Below are 15221 nucleotides of genomic sequence, written 5' to 3'. Positions count from 1 at the left end.
AAGGGTATGTCTAGTGGCAACTTAGGTTTATCTAGGAATGCCTTAATTTCTCCCTCACTTACAAAGGATAATTTTGCCACCACTTTGAGTATATTGGCCCACTGCCCTGTGGCCTCTGGAGTTTCTGATGAGAAATCTACTGATAATCTTATTGAGGATCCCTTGTATGTGGCAAACTACTTCTCTCTTGCTGCTTTCAAGATTGTTTGTTTTTGTGTTTTGAAAGTTTGGCTATAATGTGTCTTGATGTATGTTTCTTTAAGGATCATCCACATGGAACTTGTTGAACTTGAACTTCTTAGATGTTTATATTCATGTCTGCTGTCAAATGTAGGAAGTTGTTTTTAATATTATTTTTAAAAACATTTTCTCTTACCTTTTCTTTATCTCTTCTTACTCTGGGATTCCCACAGCATGCGTGTTAGTCTACTTGATGGTGTCCCATATGTCCCCCAGAATCTGTTTACTTGTCATCATCTTTTCTTTATCTTTTTATTACTTCAGACTCAATAATTTCCACTGTTCTTTCATCAAGTGAACTGATTATTTTATCTGCCTGTTCAAATCTGCCTTTTAATGTTTTAAGCAAATTTTTCATCTTAGTATAATTTTTCATCCCCAAAATTTATTTTTTATTTCTTTTTAGGTTTTCTATTTTTTGATATTTCTATTTTTCATAAATTATTTTGTTAACTTTCTTTATGTCTTCCTTTAGTTCTGTGAGAATTTTTAAGACAGTTGTTTTAAAATCTGTGTCAAGTAGACCTACCATGAGGATTTTTCTAGAGACAATGTCTGTTAATTTATTTTTGTTGTTGTTTAATTATGGGGGATATGTAGCTGCCACTGTCCAAGGCTTCCCTGGGAAATTGCAAGCTTTCAATACACTACAAATTTCCCAAATATTTATATCAGACAGATTCTGCCAGTGTGATTGTTGTCTCGATGGAAAGAGAGATTCCTGTGCTTCCTACTGTACCATCTTCCTTTTGATCTTAACTTAAAAAACCAAACCAAACTAGAAGGGTGTGCCCACTTAAGTTTCAATATTTCTAGATCTCACTTTTGTCAAGTTTAGAATGGTGTATTAGCCATCTATGGCAACCATATCAAAATATCACAAACTCTATGTGGCTTAAGCAACAGAAATGTATTTTCTCACAGCTTTGGAAGCAAGAAATCCATGAACAAAGTGCTGGCAAATTTGTTTTATGGTGAGGGCTTTCTTCTAGGCTTGTGTATGGCCTTCCTCTCATTGTCTTCTCACATAGTATTTCATCAGTGTGTAAGTGAAGAGAGGGAAGTCATTGGTGTCTCTCTTCTTATAATGACACTGGTCATATTGTATTTCAACCTCAACTTTATTAATCTCATTTAATGTTAATTACCTCTTTAAATGCCCTCTAAACACAGTCACATTAAGGACACACAATGTTTGTGTGACCAATAGTCAGCTGTCTTTCTTCTCCCATTACTCAATGATGATGCATAAAGCTTAATCTGTAGTCCACCTACATGTTATCTATCAGCAGAGTCAAACAGAGAAGAAAATAGCTGCTATGCAATGCTTCCCTAAAATCCTTAGTCCTCTGCCTCAAACACAGAAGCTTTTGAAGATGTTCATTATAGGTCTTCTACAGTTTGTGGGAAAGCAACTTGGTTTACCTTATTGAATGTTAAATCTCGAGGTTTGTCAAAATTAAAAAAGTATAAATCAATTTTCCCAGAATTCTTTTTCTACAAATTTACTCTAGAGAGAAGTTTCACAAGTATAAAAACAGTGAAGCTACAAGGTGATTCAATGTTGCATTTATAAATTATATTTTATTTTATTTTTAAAATCAACATATAAAATTGATGTTTTGGAGGGTTTTATACATTTTGACACATCAGAGATTCATATAACAACTAATAAAGGATACTAATACTAAAAAACAAATAAAATAATAAAAATAAAATGGAACTGAAGGAAAAAGGATGTTGATCAAAACAGGAGCAATAAACTAAATCATGAGGCACACATGGCACTTAATACCAGGTGGCCATCAAAATGTGAGATGTAAATGTGAATGATTCTATGTATATGTATGATGTACATAAGTACGAGTGCATGTGTTCTGGGAAATACACAAGAAAGTCAATGAGATGACTGCTGAAATGTGGGACTAAAAGGCATTGTTTTAAATTCTTTTCTTCTGTTCTATTTTATTGTTTGCACTTACAATTAAAGGAAAATTTAATTTAAAAATATGAATAAATTAATCAAAAATTTGAAAAAGCACACTATTTTAAATCTAAGTGTTTGGGAGCAAGTATCATATCCAGTATAGAGTAGTTTTTAATTAAAAGCTTAATTCTGAGATTATTATAGATACACATGCAGTTGTAAGAAATAATACATGTTATAAAACTATAGGACAATATCACAATTAGGATATTGAAATTTATAGTCACTATAACAGAAAAGTTCCACCACCACAAAGTTCTTGCCTTTTTTTTAGCTACTGTCACCTCCACCCTGCCTCCCCCAATCCCTGACCCCTGGGGAAGACCAATATGCTCTCCATTTCTATATTTGTCATTTCAAGACTGCTATAGGAACAGATTTACACTGTGTGTGAACTTTTGGGATTGGCTTTTTTTTACTCATTATAAACCCCTGGAATCCATCAAAATCATCGCATTAATAGTCTGTACTTTTTATTGGTAATTAGTGTTCCATGGTATAGGTATACCACAGTTGTTCAACCATTCATTGTCTGAAAGACATCTGGGTTGTTTCCAAGTTTTGACTGTTAAGAAAAAAACTTCTGTAAACATTCACCTACAAGTTTTTGTGTGACCACATTTTTAATTTCTCTGGGATAAATGCCTACAAATGCAGTTGTTGGGATGTATGGTAGTTGCATGCTTAATTATACTACAGAAATGTTTTCCAGAGTGGCTATAACATTTGCGATTCTCACCAGCAGTGTATGAGTGATCCTATTTCTCTACACTCTCATTATCATTAGGTGCTGTCAACTTTTTACTTGATTCTTATAGATATGGAGTAATAACTCATTTTGGTTTTAATTTGGGTTTGATTAATAGCTAATGATGTTGAACATCTTTTCAAGTACTTTTATTTGCTATCTGTATATCCTTTTCAGTGATATGCTTTTTCATGTCCTTTGCCCATGATTTAATTTGAATGCTCATTTTTCTTTATCATGGAATTTTGAGATTTTTTTAATTTATTCTAGCTGTTAGTCCTTTGTTGGTTATTTGATTTGCAAATATGTTCCCTTAAATTGTAGCTTGTCTTTCATTTCTTTGATATGGGCTTTTGCTGAAGAAAATTTTTAATTTTGATGAAAACATTTTATTAATTTTTCTTTTTATCTATCATGCTTTTGGTCCAGTCTGAGAACTCTTTGCCTAGTCATAGATACAAAAGATTTCTCCCATTTATTTTCTTTGAAATTTAAAAATTTTATGTTTTACATTGAATTCTGTTATAAATTTTGACTTAATTTTTGTGTAAATGGGATGTGTAGAAGTAGATCATTATTATTATGGATACCCAATTGCCCCAGCACTATTTGTGAAGTGGTTTTGTTTCTTTCATTGAATTGCCTTTGCTTGACGGTCAAAAATTAGTTGTGTATATTTGTGTAGATCTATTTCTAGGTTTTCTGTTCTCCTCCATTGATCTTTGTGTCTATTCCTTTGCCAAAACCACATAGTCTAACGCCTATAGTCATATAGTAAGTCTTAATATTCAGTAGAGTGATTCTTTCCACTTCAACCTTTTTTGTCTGAATGGTTTAAACTACCCTTAAGCCTATGCCTTTCCATAGAAATATTAGAGTAAGCATGTCTTTGTACACAATTGCACTAAATCTATGAATCAATTTGTGGAGAATTGATATCTTTACTCTGTTTAAGTTTCCAAATCATGACACAAATCTCTTCACTTATTTAGGTCTTCTTTAACATATTTAACAACATCTTATAATTTTCAGTGTAAAGACTGTATATCTTTTAAGTTTATTCCTAAGTATGTTATTTTCTTTGGAGTGCTTGTAAACGATATGATCTTTGTAATTTTGCTTTCCACATTCATTGTTAGTATGCAAAAATGTAATCAATTATATTGTGTATCCAGTGTTTTTAATTAAATTAACCAATAAAAATATTTCTTACTTTACAGATTCAGATGTCCTCATTCCTCCCAAACAGGAAAACCTAAATTCTAACTGAATTGTTTAGAATTTGAATTTCATTTCACTGATAATTCAATTGCCACAGGGAAAGCTTTGTGGTGCACTAAGAAGAAGGTGAACTTAAGTCCAAGAGACATGAATATGGATTCCAGCTGGCCACATACAAGATTTGTGGCCAGGAAGGTGTTAATTAAGTTCCCTGATCCCCATTTCTGTAATAATAAAAATAATGACAATGATAAGAGCTATTACAATGAAGCATTTCACGTAAGACAGAACTTGTTTTAAGAGCTTTCCATTTTGCTTGTTTTGGTGTGTGTTTTGTTTTGTTTGTTTTGTTTTGTATTAGCTTGCTGCCAATCCTTTTGGCAGAAAACCTAAGCCTGAACTTATATGAAATTTTTTATCATTTGTCTTTATCTCACCTATTATGAAAGTTTTTGCTGTAAAATTATCAATGCTTTTTATTACAAGGTGCTTTTTATTACAGGTAAATCTACCCTACTGTGGAACCAGGCAGTGTAAGCTCAGCTCATTCTTAGTCACCACGCTCTAGGTAACCTTAGGCTACATGAACTACAGCACATGAAAAGTCTTGAATAGAGTCCTTGGGAAGCATCTTGAGGAAATATTTAACTTCTTCTGAAGATTTTCAGGGTCTGCATTCTTGGATTTAGAAGTATAATAGAGGTAAAGAAGTCAGCCACTCATCACTGTTGGCACAGACTTGCACATCTGCCATAAAGCTTATTATCACACATTTCTGGAGCCCATTCATGGAAGGTGGTGTGATGCCTCATCATTGTCTGAAGCCTGAGATTTTTCCCAAAGGTGTAGCTGAGTGACCCCTGTGACATTCTTTGTTTTAATGATGCTTACTCGTTACCACTTTCATTACAACTCCAGTAGACTAAATATCATATCACCAGTTAATATCTTTCCTCCAATTTCTTATTCTGTATGGTGACTGAACAGGATATATTTGCTCCCAAGCCTGACTGAAGTAATATAAAACTTTATTATTTAACTTGGATTAAACTACTTTAGAATGGATCTGATTATGAAAACACTCTCAGCTCATTAATTTCTGTGGCCAAGATGAATGATAGATCATAGTGCCACCAACAAAGCTAGACTGGTCAGCATTCAGATGACGCCAATATCACATCCCCCATAGCCCTTCAAGGGTCTAGACTCAACGCCAGCAAAACAAGGATGTTAAGTCACAGAAGCCACTGAAAGCCAAAATAAGTTTTTAAAATATGTAAGGGGGGAAAATACAGTAAAGAATAAGGGAGTTGGAAGAAGCCTTATTGATCATTCTATTTTCTAATCTTAAAAATTTACCAAGACAAGACAAAAAAAGGGGATATACCCAAGGTCATATAACTGATTTCTGGAAGGATCATAGGCAGTTACACATGCAATGAACTCTGAAAGTCATCTAAGTTTCATAATTTTTAAAGGCAGATTGCATACCATTGCTAATTCTATTTTCTAAAAGATTAATTGGCTAGCTTAGCATTTCATCTATGTTCATCTCAATTTTCTTAAACTACACACACTTAGAATAAATCAGGGTCAATAATGTATGCTTATTTAGAAAATACCTTATGAAATTACTCTTATTTAATATTGCTGCTCCCTTCCATTTAGTCCTGTCTACATTAATTTTCCTCTATGTGTTTCAAGAGAGAAATACATTTCTGTGTCACTAAGGAACCCACTATAATTATTCATGTAATTACACACGTATGTCGCACTGCTTTTATATTCTAGTTAAATGGTTTTAAATGAGCAGAGAATAAAAAAAAATCTTATACATTATTTCCTATTATACCAAGAACATATTTTGCCCTCAACATGTATATGTTAAATTTACAATACGTATATGTTAAATAATAAATCAATGACATGAAGAAATATCTGTAGGGTTCGGGTCATAAAAAATAGCATAGTTTAGTAAAAAACAGCTTTTCAGGGAAGACTATGCTTTGATAAAAAAGTGAGGCATGGAGCAAGAGAGAACCTTGTTTGCCAGGCTTGAAATGAACCTCTTTTGAGCTTTTTTACTCAGACAGTAGTTACTGAATGCCATGTGTTAGGCTTTTTATTTGCCAAAGATACAGTGTAGAAATAAAAACAGACATGGTTTCTGCCCTCAAATAGCTTAATGCCAAGTGGGAAAAAAATTGTTGAACAAAATCTCACAAAGAAATATACATGTGTTTGATTCTGTGTAAGAAAAGTCCTAGGTCTTTTGGGAGAATCTACCAGGCTGTGATAAAATAGGGCCCAGATGCTAATTAGTTATATGGTCTAAATCCAAACAGTGTCATTGAAGGTTTTTAGCAGGGATGTGCCATAATACTTGGTATTTTGTTTTGGTTTATTTTCTGTCTTTTTGTTTTTGTTTTGTTAACACAGATTCTTGGTAATGAATCATTTTAGTCTTTAAAGTTGTAGCTAGGATGGTTGTGAGGTGGCCAGCCTTCACCATAAAGAAGCACTGGAACGGGTGACTTAAGTGCCCATTGCAGACAACATAGCAATAGACAGTTTTTACCCTTGTATATTTATACTTATAAGAACAGATCAGTGTATAATTTCTAGAAATGAAAATATTGTGTAGTGATTCACCCTTTCAAGAGATTGCACTTACCAAGTTCCTAAAATAAAGTGGGCACTATAAAGACAGACTAGGGATGGGAAAGCCCAATCAGACGATATCCTCTGAAATATAGCACTGCTACAAGGGCAGAGTAGCACCAGGTCTTTCAAACAGTGAAGAGAGGTAAACACTAATATCCTTAATTCTAGGCACTTTGCAAACATGAAAAACTAGCATTTTTATCACTGCTTTACAGATAAGCAAACTGAAGCTCAGAGAATTTTAGTAGCACATCCAGAGTGACAAAAACAGTAAATGATAGAGGCAAATTTAATAAAAGCTTTCTAGTTAAAATGATATTACAAGAGGCTTTACCCTCATCTTCTTGGAAATGTTCATTGAAATGTTTTGACAGAGCTTAACTCCCATCTTTTTTTTTTTTTTAGATGGAGTGTCACTCTGTCCCCCAGGCTGGAATGCAGTGGTGCGAGCTCAGCTCACTGCAACCTCCATCTGCCAGGTTCAAGTGATTACACTGCCTCAGCCTCCCAAGATGCTAGGACTACAGGTGTCCACCACCACGCCTGACTAATTATTGTATTTTTAATAGAGACGTAGTTTCACCATATTGGCCAGGCTGGTCTGTGTATACATGTATACACACATACATATATGTATGTGCATACATGTATATATGTGTGCATATACATGTATATGTATATATGTATACGTATATACATATATGTGTGTGTATATGTGTACATGTATGTGTGTATGTGTGTGTGCACATATATACACACACATATACACGTATATACACACATACACATGTGTGTGTACCTATATTTTTTTGAGACGGAATCTTGCTCTGTCACCAGGCAGGAGTGCAGTGGTGCAATCTCAGCTCACTGCAACCTCCGCCTCCCAGGTTCAAGCGATTTTCTTGCCTCAGCCTCCTGAGTAGCTGGGACTACAGGCTCACATCACTATGCCCAAGTAACTTTTGTATTTTTAGTACAGATGGAGTTTCACCATGTTGGCCAGGATGGTCTCAATCTCTTGACCTTGTGATCTGCCTGCCTCGACTTCCCAAAGTGCCAGGATTACAGGTGTGAGCCACTTCACCTGGCCCTATCCCTGATATTTTTATTACACAATTTTTCCTGTATAATTTTTTTGTAAGCTATTTCATTATACCAATTCATGGGACATATGATTAACAGTTGACTAACCTTTCAAATAGTTTCAATACTTCTAATATTTAGATATGAGTTTTTCTATTTCTAAAGTATTTCAGTTCACTGTAGGATAATTACAGACTCATTGTGGAAAAATGCATTAATGTGTGTATTAACCTTAGAAGATCTGGTATTATATCAATATTTAGTCTTCATTTTCTACACTATGAGTTCTTAATGAGATTTTCTCAAGCCATAATTTCTTCTTGGAATTTTCCCCATAGAATTCCTAAACAATTTTTTTTGGTAAATGCATTGCTATGTATTCCTTTAAATCAATTTTATTGTTATTAGACTTAAGCTTTATTCATAATTTTTTTATCCTGTTATAGCTGAAGTAGAGAAAACAACTGGGTAATTATTCTTTACAAAGCTACTGCCTTGAATATTTTGTGTTGATTCTTATAGTTTTCAGATGACTCGCATTTTCTCGTCACATTGCCTATAGATAATAATAATTTTGTATTACGCCTTCAAGTAGGTGTAACTCTAGTGTATTTAATGTCATTAGAAGGAAATTCCCAGGGAATTTTATCAAAAGTAGTAAACCAATTATCCTTATTATTTCCATTTATGTATGTTTTTTAGAGATGAAGTCTCGTGATGTTGCTCAGGCTAGCGTGCAATGGCGCCATCACAGCTCACTGCAGCCTCAAACGCCTGGACTCAAGCGACCCTCCTGCATCAGCCTCTCAAATACTTGGAATTGTAAGCATGAGCCATGGTGTCTGGCATTTTCTTAAAAGTTTGATAAGAATGTTAAAATAAGTTATTTTAAAATCAATTTTAAAAATTTTTTAGTGATTATATGCTTGTTTTATTATAAATAGCTGTTGAATTTTCCCAAATCCTTTTTTATATACATTTATTGAGATAACATTTACATTTTTTGTAAGAACTATTTACGTCAAATAATCCCAAAATCCATCATGCTGAAATATTTAAAAACATTAATCTAAAACCTCTTAAAATTAACTGATTGGAGCAGAACTTCATCTTAAACAGACTCTGGGAAAATTAACAGCTTTCTTCCTTCAGTTTACCAACACTTTCTCCTGTCTCATTACCCAAATAGACACCCTGCTTGCTGTTTCTACTCTTAGATCCACTCCAAACAGGCATGACTGCCTTTATTCTGAGGCATTTCACTTGATTATTTCAACTGCAGCCTCATGGAAATAATTATATTAAGATTTGTATGGGAATGTTGTCCTCTTTTCCGAGACATTGTTTTTATTTATTTATTTATTTATTTATTTATTTATTTTACTGCATTTAAGGTTTTGGGGTACATGTGAAGAATATGCAAGATTGTTGCATAGGTACACACGTGGCAGTGTGATTTGCTGCCTTCCTCCCTATCACCTACATCTGGCATCTCTCCCCTTGCTATCTCTCCCCAGCTCCCCACCCCCCACCATCCCTCCCCTATTTCCCCCCAACTGAACCCAGTGTGTAGTGCTCCCCTCCCTGTGTCCATGTGTTCGCATTGTTCTTCATTCAACATTCACATTGTTTTCTTTCTTCAAGACCAACCTTTTTCTCCAAAGAATGTAACATCTTTCTTTTCTATCTTCCACCATTGCCTTGACTCTAGACCCATACTTTTTCATCTTTTTCCTTTGTTCACAAAATATGACAATTTTAAAGTGCAACTTTTTTGAAGCTGGAGGGGAAAATGGCCTCTTTAAAATTAGAAGTCTAGAATTCTGAGGCCAAGGCACTTATGTAGAAGGAAACATAAAGAAAGTGACATTCCTGGTCTCATGGTGCTTATGTTCCTGAGGGAAAAACAGACAGAAAACACTATGGATCAGATGGTGAAAGTTGCCAAAGAGAAAGCAGAGGAAAGGGCCGGAGAATGAAAAGGTACTAGTGTTAGCAAAGATATCTATGAAGATAAACCATGCACAGCAAAAAAAAAAAGCACTCCATGCAGTGGGAATAGATAATGCAATACCCTAAGAGAGGGTGTGCTTACTGTGTTTGAGGAACAGCAAGAGACTTAATAACTGTGGCAGAGGGACAGTTAGAGGAGGCATAGTGGATAGGGCATGTGACCTGAGAGGTAGCAGGCGTCCAGGTGACAATGGGTCATTTTAACAATAATTAGGGCTTTGATTGAGTGCAGAGTGTAGCCACTGGAGCATTTTGACCAGAGGAGTGACTTAGGCTGCTCTGAGAAGCATAGACTGCAGGGGAGCAAAGGAAATGCAGAAAACCCACTAAGAAGACTGTCGCAATAATCCAGGTGAGGCAAGATGGTGCTTAGACCAGAGTGGCAGTGACAGAGTTGGAGAGAAGTGATTGGACGCTGTGTATATTATTTCAAACTTACAGTTGTAAAATTTGCTGACGGATTGAATATGGGGAATAGAGAAATTAGAGGAATCAGTTACTCAGAGTGTTTTACCTGAGCAAATTAAAGAAGAAAGTTTCCTTTTCCTGAATGTGTAGGTATATAAAAAATAGATTTTTTTTTTTTTTTTTTTTTTTTTTTTTTTGGTGAGGGATGCGGTGAATAGAGTTTGTTTTACATAGGTTAAGGTTGTGATCCTGGAGGAACATCACACTGGAGCTGCCAAATTGTCTGATATACATGTAGAATTAAAGAGGGAGGTCAAAGCAAAATATATTAATTTGAGAGCCATCTGAAGAATTTGATGTTATTGAAGACTGTGGCATTGGATGGGTAAATCTAGGATGTGTTCACTGATATAAAAGAGAAGTCAAAGGGCTGAGTCCTGGAGCTTTCAAATTAAAAAGGTCAGAAAGATGGAGAGGATATACAAAAAAGTAAAAAAGAAGGAACAGTCAGCAGGTAAGAGGTAAATTCAGAGGCAGTGGGACCCAGAGGCCAAGCAAAATAAAGGTTTCAAATAGGCAATGGAGACATGGAGTTCTCAGAAGAAGCACCTTGGTGAGATACCTTTAACAATTTTAATGTTGTCATTATGTTTCTCTTCCTTTTTGTGCTTAATGTAATCAAGAAAGTTAAATCATTTACCAAGTAGTTCACAAGCCACATTATTAAGAGTGAAAGTGGAGCATAATTGAAAATATTTTTTGCTGTGGAGTTGGGAAACTAAGTTATAGCCCTGAGCTTGCGCAAGCCAGGTTTCCTCTCGTGCACTTTTGGACTCACCACGTAGATGGTTCTTCACTCAAAGAATGAAGACATAGAAGTGGGTGATATCCAAGCTCCCAGCAGGTAACATAATGACTACTCTATGATAAGTGCCCAATAATCGCTGAGTACATGAATGAATAAACGGACAAATAAATGTTCTTTCCAGCTCTAAGATTTTATTATCGGCATTACAACTCCCTTTCCTGTTAAGGAACATGGGCAGAACTAAGGTGAAACCACATCAGCAATTGCAGCTCTTTTTCCTTTATTCCTAGTGGCTTGCCGATAGAGACACTTAATTATTTATGCTGCCTTTAGGAAGTGCAACTGGGCTCCGCTGGTGTGGATGCTGTTTCTGTTATTATTAGTCTCAGAGCTATTTCTTATTTCCTCCAGCACAATGAAGGTGGTGAAATAAGTAACCACACTTCCTTTTCCAAAGCCGCTGAAGTGCTCAGCTCAGCAGTAGTCAGACTCCTCCAGCATTTAATGAGAACTATGGAAGACCTAATTTCCTTTGTTGTCTTCAGTTCCCTTGACCTCAGATAATCAGATAAGCAGCAGCACAAGAGGACTGGTGAGTTATTTCAATGGTTTCTCTCCAACATTTTTCTGTTCATGTGCAATCGAGGCTTTCTTACAATTTTTTTTCATTGTTTTTGTTTAACCTATTCTTAAAACTGACTATGCTGTAGCATTCCATTTCTTTTCTGAAACTAACAAACAAAAAAACCATTCAGCAACTGCTAGATATATGCTTGCTACATAGGGCTAGGAATCTTTATTTTGTGATTTCCTTCTTTCTTCTTTCCTTACCCTTTTTCTCTAAAACTTTGTTCCACCATTTTCTTATTTCCTTTTGATCAGAATACCAATTAAACTATGAAAGGTCTCACAATTGATTAATGAATGTTTACTTTATGGTTCAATGCTATGTACAGTGTTTACAAAGGTTAGAGCACACAGTCCCTGTAATGGAGATAAATATACTCCAGTTTAAAAGGAAATGTCAACATATCTGCTATTCAGTTGCAGTGATCATTATTTGATAAAAAATTTAGTTTACCCAGTATCTGCTAAGAATGAAATTCCACATTGACACTAATTGTAAATGGTTGGCACTCTATGGGTTCACGGTTTAGTGAAAGAGGTTTACGTATAAGTGTATTATGTTTGCAAAGTTCACAGACAACAGTGTAGATGTGTAAAACGATGTGGGTAGTGAGAGTGAAAAATATTTTATCACAGATCTTGAGTTAGAATGTGAAGCAAGCACATAGTTTCAACAGGCAGGTATGAGTTTGTGAATTTTCAGGGACAGACTAACTTAAAAAAATGCCAGCATGATAGGCATATAGGGAAGGTTTCTGAAAAGACAAATCATCCATGTTTTTGTAGCAAGCCACACATTAGCAAAAGTGAGCAAGGCCCAGAAGATGCAACATTCAAGTTGAGCAGTATGTACAGCGGTAAAAAGGAGTTGATATTTCCTGAGGACTCACTGTGTGTTATCTTTTTTTAAGACTAAGGAAAGTGATATGGGGCGTTTGTGATTTCACAGACTCATAGGTGGAGGAGACTTGCCTTGTTTCAGATGAGACTTTGGAGTTAACATTAAAACAAGTTAAGACTTTGAAGGATTATTGGGAAGACATGATTGTATTTTTCAATGTGAGAAGAACATGAGATTTGAGAGGGGCCAGAGATGGAATGATATCATTTGTATATTTGTCTGCACCCAAATTTCATGCTGAAATGCAACCTGAATGTTGGAGGCGGGCCAAGTGAGAAGTATTTGGATCATGAAGGCAGATCCCTCATGAATGGTGTGGGCCATCCTCTTGGTGAGCTCTCTAAGTTCACCTAAGTTCTGGTCATTTAAACAAATGTGTGTTGCACCTCCCCCAAGTCACCGTCATTTTCTCCTGCTTTTGCCATGTGATGCGTCTTCTCCCTACTTTGCTTTCCACCAGGAGTAAAAGCTTCCTGAGGCCTCTCTAGAAGCCAAACACCTGCCAGCACCATGCTTTCTGTACAGCTTGCAGAAACATGAGTCAATTAAAGCTCTTTTCTTTACAGATTACCCAGTCTCAGGTATTTCTTTGTAACGATGCAAGAATAGCCTAATTCGATACGCTTAACATATAATCTTCCAAAGATGGTACACCAACTCGCTTTCCCAGAACAAGCGTAGAAGAGGTAGAACAAGTATTTTAAAAATGTTGTCCTCCTCTGCCATTGAGGACGATGGGTAAGAATTTCCTTACATAATTGTATAGTATGTTTTTCCCTGTCTACCTCTGCTAACAGGTACAACGTAGGTTGACAATAGATTTAACCTTCAACTCTCATACCTTATTAGTGAGTAATAAAAGGGGAAAGAAAGCTAACTGGGTCAGTCTATGCAAACATTGCACATTTAATCACAAGAAAAACATTGAAGGTAAAATAACTTTCTTATTTTTGTTCTAAATGTGGAGAAAGTGAGATTTAGAAATATGACATAATGGAGGATACTTTCTAGTAAGTTAAGAAAACGTTAAAATCAAATCCATATTTTTTAACTTTTTCCAATGACAATACATTATCCCTGATATTGATACCTTCAGGCTTTGATTCTGACCATAGTAATAATGGTATCAATAATTACAGTGACATTTATCAGAGTAACGTTAAGAAAACGTTAAAATCAAATCCATATTTTTTTAACTTTTTCCAATGACAATACATTATACCTGATATTGATACCTTAAGGCTTTGATTCTGACCATATAGTAATAATGGTATCAATAATTACAGTGACATTTATTAGAGTAACTTATGTGCAAGATAAGTACTAAAATAAATTTAAAGTATATTATGTAAAGTTACACTGGGAGGTAAGTAATATTATTCTTATTTTAAGGTTGAGAATTATGGAATAATGGTCACATGGTAAAATGACAAAATTATAGACATGGAGAACAGAATAGTAATTACCAGGGGTTCAGAAGGATTGAGAGCTAAAGGAAAGTGGATGTGGCTATTAGAAGACAACATGAGTAATTCTTGTATTATGGAAATGTCCTTCATCTTGACTGTACCAATGCTGATATTACACTTGCAATTTTGCACTACAATGCAAAATTGTAGTTTTGCACTTCTATTGTAGAACATGCGACCATAAGGTAAAACTGGATAAATAAATTCATGGGATTTCTCTGTATTATTTCTTTCAACTTCATGGGAATCAACAGTTATCTCAAAATGTTTAATTAAGAAATGTGAGAGGAATTATGTCATACAATGGCAGCATAGGAAATTTTACTATGCAATGGAGAAATTGATTCCTCCCCCAAATGAATCATGGAGCTGAAAAGAGTAATTTGAATCAATTTCACTGGAGTTCTGGAAACTGATCCAACACTTACAGCAACCAGAGCAGTGCTAAATGAAAGAAAAGGCTGCTGATCTCATGTAAGTGACCAACGTGCTCATTCTAGAAGCACTATCATCTCCCATTTCTTAGCCCCTTCAAGGCTGTGGGCTTGGCATCCCATGTTTTGGAGTTGCTGTCTGGTTCCAGGACAGGCAGTAGAGATCTTCTCCTCTAAACGTTTGAAGTTGTGTGTTTAGGTTGGTCTGGCAGGGCCCTGAGGAACCTGCCCAAATGCTTGCCTTGGTTTTAGGCCTCTCAGCAGCTGAATTCCTGAGAAGCATCTATCAGACTTAAGGAGACAGCATCTTTTTAATGTTCTTTCCTATTTTGGAGTCAGACATTTACAGAATCACTTGTCAGGCTGATCACAAATATAATAGAACAGAAACTTCAATGGCCACACACCAAGGAATGCACGCTTTGCAAGAATTATTTGGAGGAGTCACATAACTGAATTTAAAGTTAAAACTACAATATTTTTACAAGAAAACATAAGAAAAATCTTGTCATGACATTAGATTTGGCAGTGGTCTTTAAGTATGGTAATAAAACTACAAGTAATTTAAAAATGGATAAATTAGACTTCATCAAAATTTAAAAAAAAATAGCATTGATT

The sequence above is a fragment of the Sapajus apella genome, unplaced genomic scaffold (assembly GCF_009761245.1).
Source record: "Sapajus apella isolate SASKATOON/1434 unplaced genomic scaffold, GSC_monkey_1.0 scaffold3, whole genome shotgun sequence".
Lineage (NCBI taxonomy): Eukaryota > Metazoa > Chordata > Mammalia > Primates > Cebidae > Sapajus > Sapajus apella.
The sequence above is the reverse complement of the archived record's forward strand: the minus strand, read 5'-3'. Positions refer to the sequence as shown.